The 9,648-nt window shown below is 36.4% G+C and overlaps 1 protein-coding gene across 1 annotated transcript in view; it reads right to left on the bottom strand.

Annotated features, from left to right (window-relative positions):
* LOC150106797 (uncharacterized) overlaps nucleotides 1-9,299 on the bottom strand; it is a 128,447-nt gene extending 119,148 nt beyond the window's left edge. The window contains exon 1 of the mRNA XM_090393319.1: nucleotides 8,923-9,299. The gene's annotated coding sequence lies outside the window, so the exon portion shown is untranslated. The remainder of the gene's footprint in view (nucleotides 1-8,922) is intronic.
* Between the last annotated feature and the right edge of the window lie 349 nt (nucleotides 9,300-9,648).

The following is a 9,648-nucleotide window of genomic DNA, read 5'->3' on the forward strand; positions in this document are numbered from 1 at the left end:
AATCAATTTATTGTAATTTATTTTGAATATCTATTAATGCAGATGGAGCTATTCTCCTGCAGCTGATATCACACATAATATCATGCTTTCAATTAAATTGTTCTTTTTTGAGTTTTCCTTTAACTGTATTGACAATGGCTATGAAACCTAGCTGAAAGTTTTACAATAAAAATACTGAAATGTGTTTCTAGTATCAATATTTTATTAACATCTCTTCTGAACTAGAAGTGAAACTTCAGCTCAACTGGTCAGCAATTCTATTCCTTTTGGGGGAAATGTGCTTAATCAATGCAGCAGTTTTGTTCCCCTTATTTTGGATGCTTTGTGCATTTTTAAATAGACATAATTGGCTTGCTTCTGGTTCTATAACAAGTCCCACCAGTATCTCTTCTCAGATGTGACTCCTCCTTGGCTATTTCTATTACCACTCATTCCACAATCTTCCAAGAATAGGGAAGTGGTATGCACCCCCCCCCTTCCCTACTCTTGGATTTTTGGAGCCCAAGAAATTGGCAAAAAAAAAAAAAGTCTTACTCAATTTTAAAAAAGGTAACCATCATTATCAGTAGGAAATGATCCAGGCTACTCTTTTGTAAGAAGGTGGAAGAAAATTTCATTTATTAAAACTTAATCTGTTATATTAGATAACTTAGTTCAATTTTTCTACTATAATAATATTTCAAGACTTTTTGGCCAATTTCTTAGGCTCCAAAAATCCAAGAGTAGGGAAGAGGGCCATACCACTTCCTTATTCTTGGAAGGTTGTGGAATCAGTGATAATAGAAATGGCCAAGGGGTCATATCTGAGAAGAGATACTGCTGGGACTTGTTAGAGAACCAGAAATGAGCCATTATGTTTATTTACAAATGCATGAAGCATCCAAAATAAGGAGAACAAAACTGCTGCATTGATTGAGCACATTTTCCCAAAAATTGTTGAATAAGTGAGACATGACTGGCTGAGAGTGATGTCCTAATAGGAATAGAGATGAAAGGGATATGATTTTTTTTTTTTTTTCATGAAATCAGGAAAGGAAAGGGAAGCTGTTAATGATAAGAGTTATGCCCATCCAAGGTGGAGATGCCAAGGGCAATAGCAGCAGTGGTTTTGTGGTATGATGAGAGGTAGTATCTGTTGTGCACCTTAAGCACACCCTGTCAATATCTGAAAATAATAAATCTTACGTCTGTCTGTTTCGATTGGCCTTATAATATCCAAGCCAGCCTAGTCGGATAACAGTTAGTGTATCCACCCAACCAACAGGCTACAGACTCAAATTCTGTCAAGAACGGACTTCACAATTACCTTTGGGTAGTAGACGAATTTCATCACCCAGTATGAGACAACTACCCTGTTTATTGGAGGCCTGCCTGAAGTGGCTTGAAAAGGTTTACAACCTGATGGGTTAAAGAAGTTTAGGAGCAGTGCTAAAAAAAAGAAAATATCTAAAAGGTCCTAACAAATAAGTGATGTGACTTGGGAAGTGGCTAAGTTAACACATTCGCTGGCACACTAGTTCGGCATAGTCTGTTCCCGTACACTGAACAATTTCACTTCAAGGTCAGTACGGTAATCTCGTTGCCGGCAGTAAGCATCATATGAGTATATTCGTAGTCTGCTTGTGCAGAGCATGTACCATCTATGAGTATACACAGTTTTGCTGCTAGCTCCACAAGCCAAGCATTTTCACTTCTTCAAGGTCAGTACGGTAATCTCGTCGCCAGCGGAAAGCATCATACGAGTATACTCGTAGTTGGCAGCAAACGTGTTAATGGATGTTCATCCAGAAAAGGTTACATGTGGAACCACAAATCAGTGGGAATGATAAAGTTGAAGGACAGTAATTTATTATTTCCAGGTCCATTATAATCATAAAAATCATGCATTACATGGACTTTAGTTGCTATTTAATGAATAAACAGCACACACTATAGTTTTGCAAGGCCCTCCTGTGATGAGTTCTGTGGCTCCATAAGGGGCAGTACCATTACTATAATGCCAATAGGGATTTTCATGTTTAAATGAAAATGTGAGCCTCCAAGCCAGCCGAGTGGTTAGCGTATCCGCTTTCCAGCCAAAAGGCTGCGGGTTCGAATCCTGCTATGGGCATGGATGTTTGTGATAGTCTGTGAAAATACTAGTAGTGGTTGTGGGCAGTAGATGGCGTTGATCTAGCTATGGGTGGTGGATTGAGTGGTCTTTGGACTCCCTGAAGGAGTCACGTAATAATAATAAGCCACATTACAATAAGTTTGCTATTGTCCTAAGAGATACAGTTTGTTGCCTTAGTCAATATGTTGCGACCTCAGATTGTAGGAACTAGTGAGACCTGGCTATCAGAATCAGACCTACTAACTGGTATCAATTGTCATGGTTACAGTATTTTTAGGAAGGACAAAGTGGATAGGAGAGGAGGGGGCATGCTGCTAATGATATTGGATGACTTAGAGTTGAGACCTATGAATGTAATAATACTACTAACAATATTTCATATGGCAGCGAGTTTGAAGCCATCTGGTGTGAGGTGGAATCTAATAAGACAAATTATATAGTGGGGTGTGTTACAGACCTGGTGGATCGGTTGCTAATGAAGAAATGCATCACCAAATAGAAAAGGTGAGCGCGAAAAGAGTAATCATAATGGGAGACTTTAATTATCCAAATATTGATGGGGGGTAGAAGTAAAATCTCACGAGAAGAAGGAAAATGCATTTATTGAGCTGTTGCGGGACAACTTCCTCAAGCAGCATGTAACAGAAGAAACTACAGGTCAAAGAGGGGTAGATTTGATTATAGTGTCAGAGTGTGTTTCAGTTAAAGACGTAACTATTCTGCCTCCAGTTGGTGACAGTGATCATGCGGTACTCACTTGGGAAGTGACTAACTTTACGAATGTTCCATTCAGAAAAGGTTACATGCTGAACTACAAAACAGGAAATTATAACCAACTGAGGAGTATACCGAGTTCAGTAGAATGGGATTGGTTGCAAGATGGAAAGAATATCGACAGTGCATGGAAAGCATTTAAACAATACTTAAATGATGCGATATCAGAATGTGTCCCAAGAGTTAGAAGAATAAATAGGGTAGAAGTCAAATGGATGTGTAATCTTATTAAGCAAGAGATTCGTAAGAAAAGAACAATGTGGAAGGAATACAGTTTGCATAAGGATGGCGTCCGTTATGAACGTTATAAGCAGCAGGCTAGAATAGTCACAACTGTTGTATGCAAAGCAAAGTCTGATTATGAAAAGAAACTGGCTCTGCGTGCTAAAGACAACCCACAAGAATTCTATCGATATGCTGCAAGTAAAAGAAAGAATGAATATGAAAGAATAACTCTTCTAAATCCAGATGGCATGAGGGTTACAGATGCAGAAGAGGATGTTCAGTTAATGAGTGTCCATTTTGTTAAAGCTATCAACCTGGTGAACGCAACATTGAGCTCACTGTTACCTCTTCACTATATGAATAAACGCAGGTGTGTGAGGCTGAGGTATTAGAGCTGTTGCACAAATTGAATAAGAATTCAGCAATAGGGACTGACAGAATATCAGCAAGTGTGCTAAAAGAGCATTCAGCTGAACTGGCCATTTCTTTGACCAGGATGTTTAATATGAGTCTCAAAACAAGGAAGATTCCACAGGAATGGAAGGAATGTATGGCAATTCCATTGCACAAGGGGTGCAAAGACCGATGTATCCAACTATTGACCAATTAGTATCTCAGGCGTGGTGGTGAAGATTTTGGAAAAATTGGTTACGGCCAATTTTTCCAAAATATTTGGAAAAATTGGCCATAACCAATTATTCATTCAGAAATGGGTTGACAGTGAATCGCTACTTTGCAATGAACAACATGGGTTTACTAAAGGAAGGTCATGTTTTAGCAACTTGCTCACATTCTATGACAATGTTACCATTCAACTAGACAAGGGGAATGGATACCCCATGATACTTTTGGATTTTGTTAAGGCTTTTGACAGAATGCAGCATGGCAAACTGCTGCATAAATTGGAGAAAACGGGTTTAGGTTCTTCACAGATTATACAATATTAGCATGGATAACAGGATGGCTGACTGACAGATATCAAAAAGTGATATCTGTCAGATATACGGAGGATCTGAGTCTGCAAGGTTTAGGGTAACAAGTGTTGTACCACAAGGATCAGTGCTTGGTCCACTGTTATTCAATCTGTACATTAATGATATTGGGAAGGATTTGACAAGTGACATACAGTTATTTGTTGATGATGCAAAGATAGGTAGGATAATCAGGAATGCTGCTGATATGCAGTCTTTGCAGAATGATTTGAATGGGCTGGAATTGTGGGCATGGGAAAATGGGTGTCAGTTCAATGTCAATAAATGTAAAGTCATTCAATTTGCATGATTAGATATCTAATGTCATATTAGAAGGCTAGAAGAAACTGATGAAGCTAGGGATCTTGGAGTGTTAATAGATAGGAAGTTGAAGTTTAGGGGCCATGTGGCAAAGATTGCAAATACACTCAAAAGATAATTGCAATGCTGAAACGAACGTTCACATGTAAAGATATGGATGTTATTTTGCCTCTTTATAAGGCCTTGATAAAACCTCACTTGGACTATTGTGCACAGGTCTGGTCTCCATTGTGATTCTGATAAATATTGGAGAGAGTACAAAGGAGAGTGTTAAAAATGATATCGGATTGTGGAATACTGATTATGAAGACAGATTGAGAATTTGTAGACTGCAGACACTAGCAAACGGAGAAAGAGGGGTGATATGATTGAGACTTACAAACTTCTGAAAAGGTCATACAGGATTTCAATTGATGGAATTTTTCAATTTATGGAGAGTGGGGAAAGAACAAGAGGGCATCCTTGGAAGCTGAGAATGAAGGCTACCAAGAAGGGTGTGAGGGCTAGATCTTTCTCTCAGAAGGTGGTGTGTGATTGGAATGGATTGCCATTGGACGTTGTGAGTGCAAGCAGTGTGAATGAATTCAAGAATAAGTATGATAGCTGGTGTGTGTAGTATGTGGCCTCACTCGATGAGTCTCTGACTCCCTGGAGGTCTCTCTTAATAATGATCAAAGAAACCTGAAAGAGAATTTATGAAAATAACAAAAAGGAATAATAACAATAAGTTCCATATATATTCATCACATGCACATTAGTACGTTTCAATCCTCTGTATACCCAGACTCCACTAGCCCTACTCACTACTTGTTCTTGTCATTTTTCAGCTAGATATGCTTATGTAAATAGAAAATTACTAATTCAACAACTTATTAGCCAGAGCACTACAATGTTCTCCAAATTTTAAGTTTGGCTCCCTCGCGTTACCAAAAATCTGGGAGACCCTCATATTGAGACCTCCAGCAAGATTCCATCACTACACCTATAGTGTTGTGGACAGTAGGGTGCATTGTCTGTTTGCCTTTTTGTTGGTGAGTCTGTGTGAACATGCTTTAGTGCATTTCCTTGTATTCATGATGCCTTAAGTCACTAAGGTGAAATATTGGCTTAATCTGATTAACTAAATTTAGTTAATTATCTCAGACATGTATTTTCCCCGCTAAACATCAACATGAGATAATCAATATCTTAAGAATCCATATAGAATTATTTTCATCCCTATTCTTGCAATCTCTTCATTCCAAACTGTACAGGAATGTTCTCCTGATTTGGCAATTAAAATGACATATGGTGGGGGAAAAAAAGTTATCACATATATACAGGATTCAGTTGCTACTTTCAAGTTCTTGGGCCTAAACTTAGTTTTTAACATTAACCATCAATAAGATAAGCAATCATGGTGATAATACGTTCCACTGTTAGAACACATTAAAAATTTCCAGTCTCATCCCTACATTTGAAGTCTTTGCAATCTCTTTGTCCTTTAGAATTTGATAAGCCTTTATTCAAAAGGGCTTGTCCATATTTCTTTCCATGGGACCTTAAGCTTTTGCTTAAAGTCCCATGGAAAGAAATTACTCGTGGAAGAATGACACCTCCATGGAGTCTGATACTTCATCACAGAAACCATTCAATCTACCCACTTAATGTCAATTATCAAAGTTAGTTTGTAGAAAGAAAAAGCCTGCTAGCTCAAAGACTAGCTAATATCTTCAGTCAAAAAAGTCCGTGTAATAATAAAACGAATTTCACTTAGGTAGTTATGGATCCACTCTAGAAACTAATTCACAATATTTTGGCTTCGTTTCAGTGGCCATTCTCAAGTGGTTCTGAGTTCATTATGGAAAAATAAAGGCTGATGCATAATGAGATATTGTGAAGAGTTTTCAAAAAAGTAAGGTAAAACTTTTTCCCCCCTTAATAATGGTAAAAGGGAATGAGATAAAACACAGTGAACAGATAAGAACCATTAATAGGTTCTCACAGCTAATTCTGGGTTAAAAAATCCTTCTACCTCCGTATGAGATTAGCTAACTCACCTTTAGCCGAAAGAGGCCAGATAAAAGTTCCTCATGTCAGACAGGAATCAAACCTAGGTCTTTCCAACCAATGGGTTTCATCTATACTGACTGAGCTATGGAGGTTCTTTAAATTTTCCATAATCACCAGCTTTGCAGTTCCACATACATTCCTTCCTCGAAGGTCTCGTATGACTGGCTACAATCTAGGTAATTACAGCATGGTTACTCTCACCAACTAGGGAAAGATTAAATACTCCACAACTCATCATTCACTGATGATATGACCAGATCTCCATATTCCCTGATGTTATTTCTTCATTCCAAATCACTATTACTGTAATTAAAATCACCCATAATGATCAAAAAGAAATACAGAAAATCAGAGCATTCAAAATGAAATGCTTCAGAAAATAAGTCTTACTAGTTAGAACACAAACACGAATTACACTATAGAGAAGATATCAATAGCTATAATTCTTAAACAGCAATAAATATGGTCTGGACACCTCCAGAGAATGTCCTTTCAGAGATTACCAAATATAGTCTTGAATGGAATCACTGGAGGAAGACAATCAAGTGGCAGACCAAAAAGGACTTGGCTACAGTCTTTGAAGAAAAGATCACAATTATCGAGCTTCAGAGAGATGACAGAAATGGCCAAAAGAGAGCCAGGTGGCTTTGTTCATAGGTAACTCATAGCATCACTCAACATATCATGCTATCAACCTCCACATTATACTGCTTCAAAACCACCGGGGCTATTTTCTCCCTCTTATCTCAACCCCTTGCACAGACAATTTCCCTACTATCATCTGCAGCACTTCCTTCCCTTGCTCTTCCAATTCTCATGAAAAATATCGTACCCTTCCATTTCCATTCATTGCAATAACATTCTCCCAAACTGGGTGAATAAATTCAATCGATGCAACAATTTCATCTCCTTTATTTCTAGTAGGAGAAGTCTATAATCTCTCCTAATTCTCTGTTCCAGATTGTATTCCTTCTCACATTACTTTTTTTTTATTTTCTGATTAGTGTCATTACCTTATATAACAATTAAAATCTGTAGTCCTATAAAATGTTCCTCAGATCACAATCTAGTTATTTTCCACCCAAAAAAGATGAACTGACTACTAGAAAAAGTAGGCTATTTACAATGGTGACTGCAATTAATAAATTCAATACTCCTAAATATTATTAATAATATGCAATTTACAAATTGCAACTACTTTTCAATAACTTCTCATTTTCTGATATATCCAAAATTTGGGGCTGAATTAGGATATCCCTCTTTTTGGTTGCTTTTCCCTCTATCTTGCATACTTGTTCTTGTATTGATGGAGTCAGATTAATTAAGATTAATGTAAAAGCACCTTGCATACTTGTTCTTGTATTGATGGAGTCAGATTAATTAAGATTAATGTAAAAGCACCAGATCTATAAACCAAGTAAATAGCTGCAATCCCCCCCCCCTCTCCAAAGGAAGAAATCCTAACATCTTTAAGATTTGACAGCATCAGTTGAAGAGGCTACAAAAACGAATCTTCAATGGTAGGAAGAAACAAATGCAGATCTTTTCATCCAAAGAGCACCGTTTTGTGTCACATAGTTATCTACATTAGAATGATAAATTATCAATAATTATTAATACAGAGGATGAAGAAGTATTTCTTATAGGATAAGAGATTATGTAACTGTTATAAACGGAGGCTAGCAGTGTGGAATGCAGGTCAAGAAATAGAGAATAATGAATATGTTCTCAAGAAATCTTCCTGGAGGCTTAATGTAAGAGGATTGATCCAATTGCTTAGAGCACACTGCCCAGGTAAGCAAGACAACTCTCGAGGTTTCACTGAGAAAAAAAGAAATTTGTACCAATTTCAATAAGCGATATAATACAGCATTAAGAAGCCATATATATATATATATATATATATATATATATATATCTAGCATCGTGTTATAAACAGAACTAAGCGGCAAGATCCCTAGGTGTATGCATTATAACGCTTCTTTTCTAGCTCGCACATAATGCCACTAAGATGTTTTGATCCTCTTTAGCCCCCCAGTTCTCATTTTAGTATTAACTATTGTAATATTATAACGGTTCAATATTTTAATTAATAACACCTTCCATATTAGCATTTCCGTCGTTTTACTAAGTGGAGGGAAGAGGAGTTCAAAGAACAAAAGTTATGTGAATTACTATCAGTACGCATATATGCTCCATGAATGTAAGCATTACACTATAATTCACTAAAAAAATTCAATAATATAATATCATTTTGGACTATATTTACCAAATATGGTTAGATATAATATACAGGCCTATCCTAGTTTCATAAAATATTCTTCCTTTCTACACATGACATTCGAACATTATGAATTAGCCAATCCAAGAGTTAAAGTTCGGGAGTTACTACTCAAGATGTGAACCGTTTTAGAATTTTATGTGATAACTAGAGGCATAGTTGATGCATTCAAAAATTCAACTTACCGCAATAAAACACTTGTAGTTGAGCCAAATACTTCGGTAAACTTTCAAAATATGTATATAAATTAAATAAATTAAATGCTAATTGTAAGGTTGACTAATCTACTGTCGTCTCAAAGCAGGTTTTATCTGAATTGTTCGGTAATTCAACGTCGAGGAGTTTTGAATGACTTTATACTTTCTACAAACCGCGCGATACCAGAAAAGGCACCAATCATGTGGCAGTGATCATGATAGTATGCTATTGCTGATTGTTATTTAAATTTAAATTGCTTGCAAGATATCAGTGTTAATTTTGGTTTATTTAAAAGGCTTTTATAAATAAGAATTCACTTATTTTCAAAAAATAATATACATTTCTGCTCTTTTTTTTTCTCTCCAGCAGGTTTCCGTAAAAAAAAAAGCTAACAAAGCTGAATTATACCTTAATTGATGTAATAGAATGTAACGTGTATGTAACTACCAGTTGTGAGATTCCCTGTTTATAAGTAAAGGAAGTCAAGGCATTTTAAGAGAACAGTAATGTAACAACTACATTATAACATGATGATATAATATAAAATGAAACTTCGATTGAAATAATGGTATAACAATTGTATATATAATTCATTATGATGTAAATAATTGCAAAAGTTGATAATAAAGTTGTTAAAAAAAAAGAAAAAAAGACGGTACATTGCGCCCTTCGATTGGAATAGGCCTAAGTTCAATTCTCGTCGTGACGGGAGG

The sequence above is a fragment of the Typopeltis vanoorti genome, chromosome 5, assembly GCF_054136105.1.
Source record: "Typopeltis vanoorti isolate ZY-2024b chromosome 5, IOZ_Tvanoo_1.0, whole genome shotgun sequence".
NCBI lineage: Eukaryota > Metazoa > Arthropoda > Arachnida > Uropygi > Thelyphonidae > Typopeltis > Typopeltis vanoorti.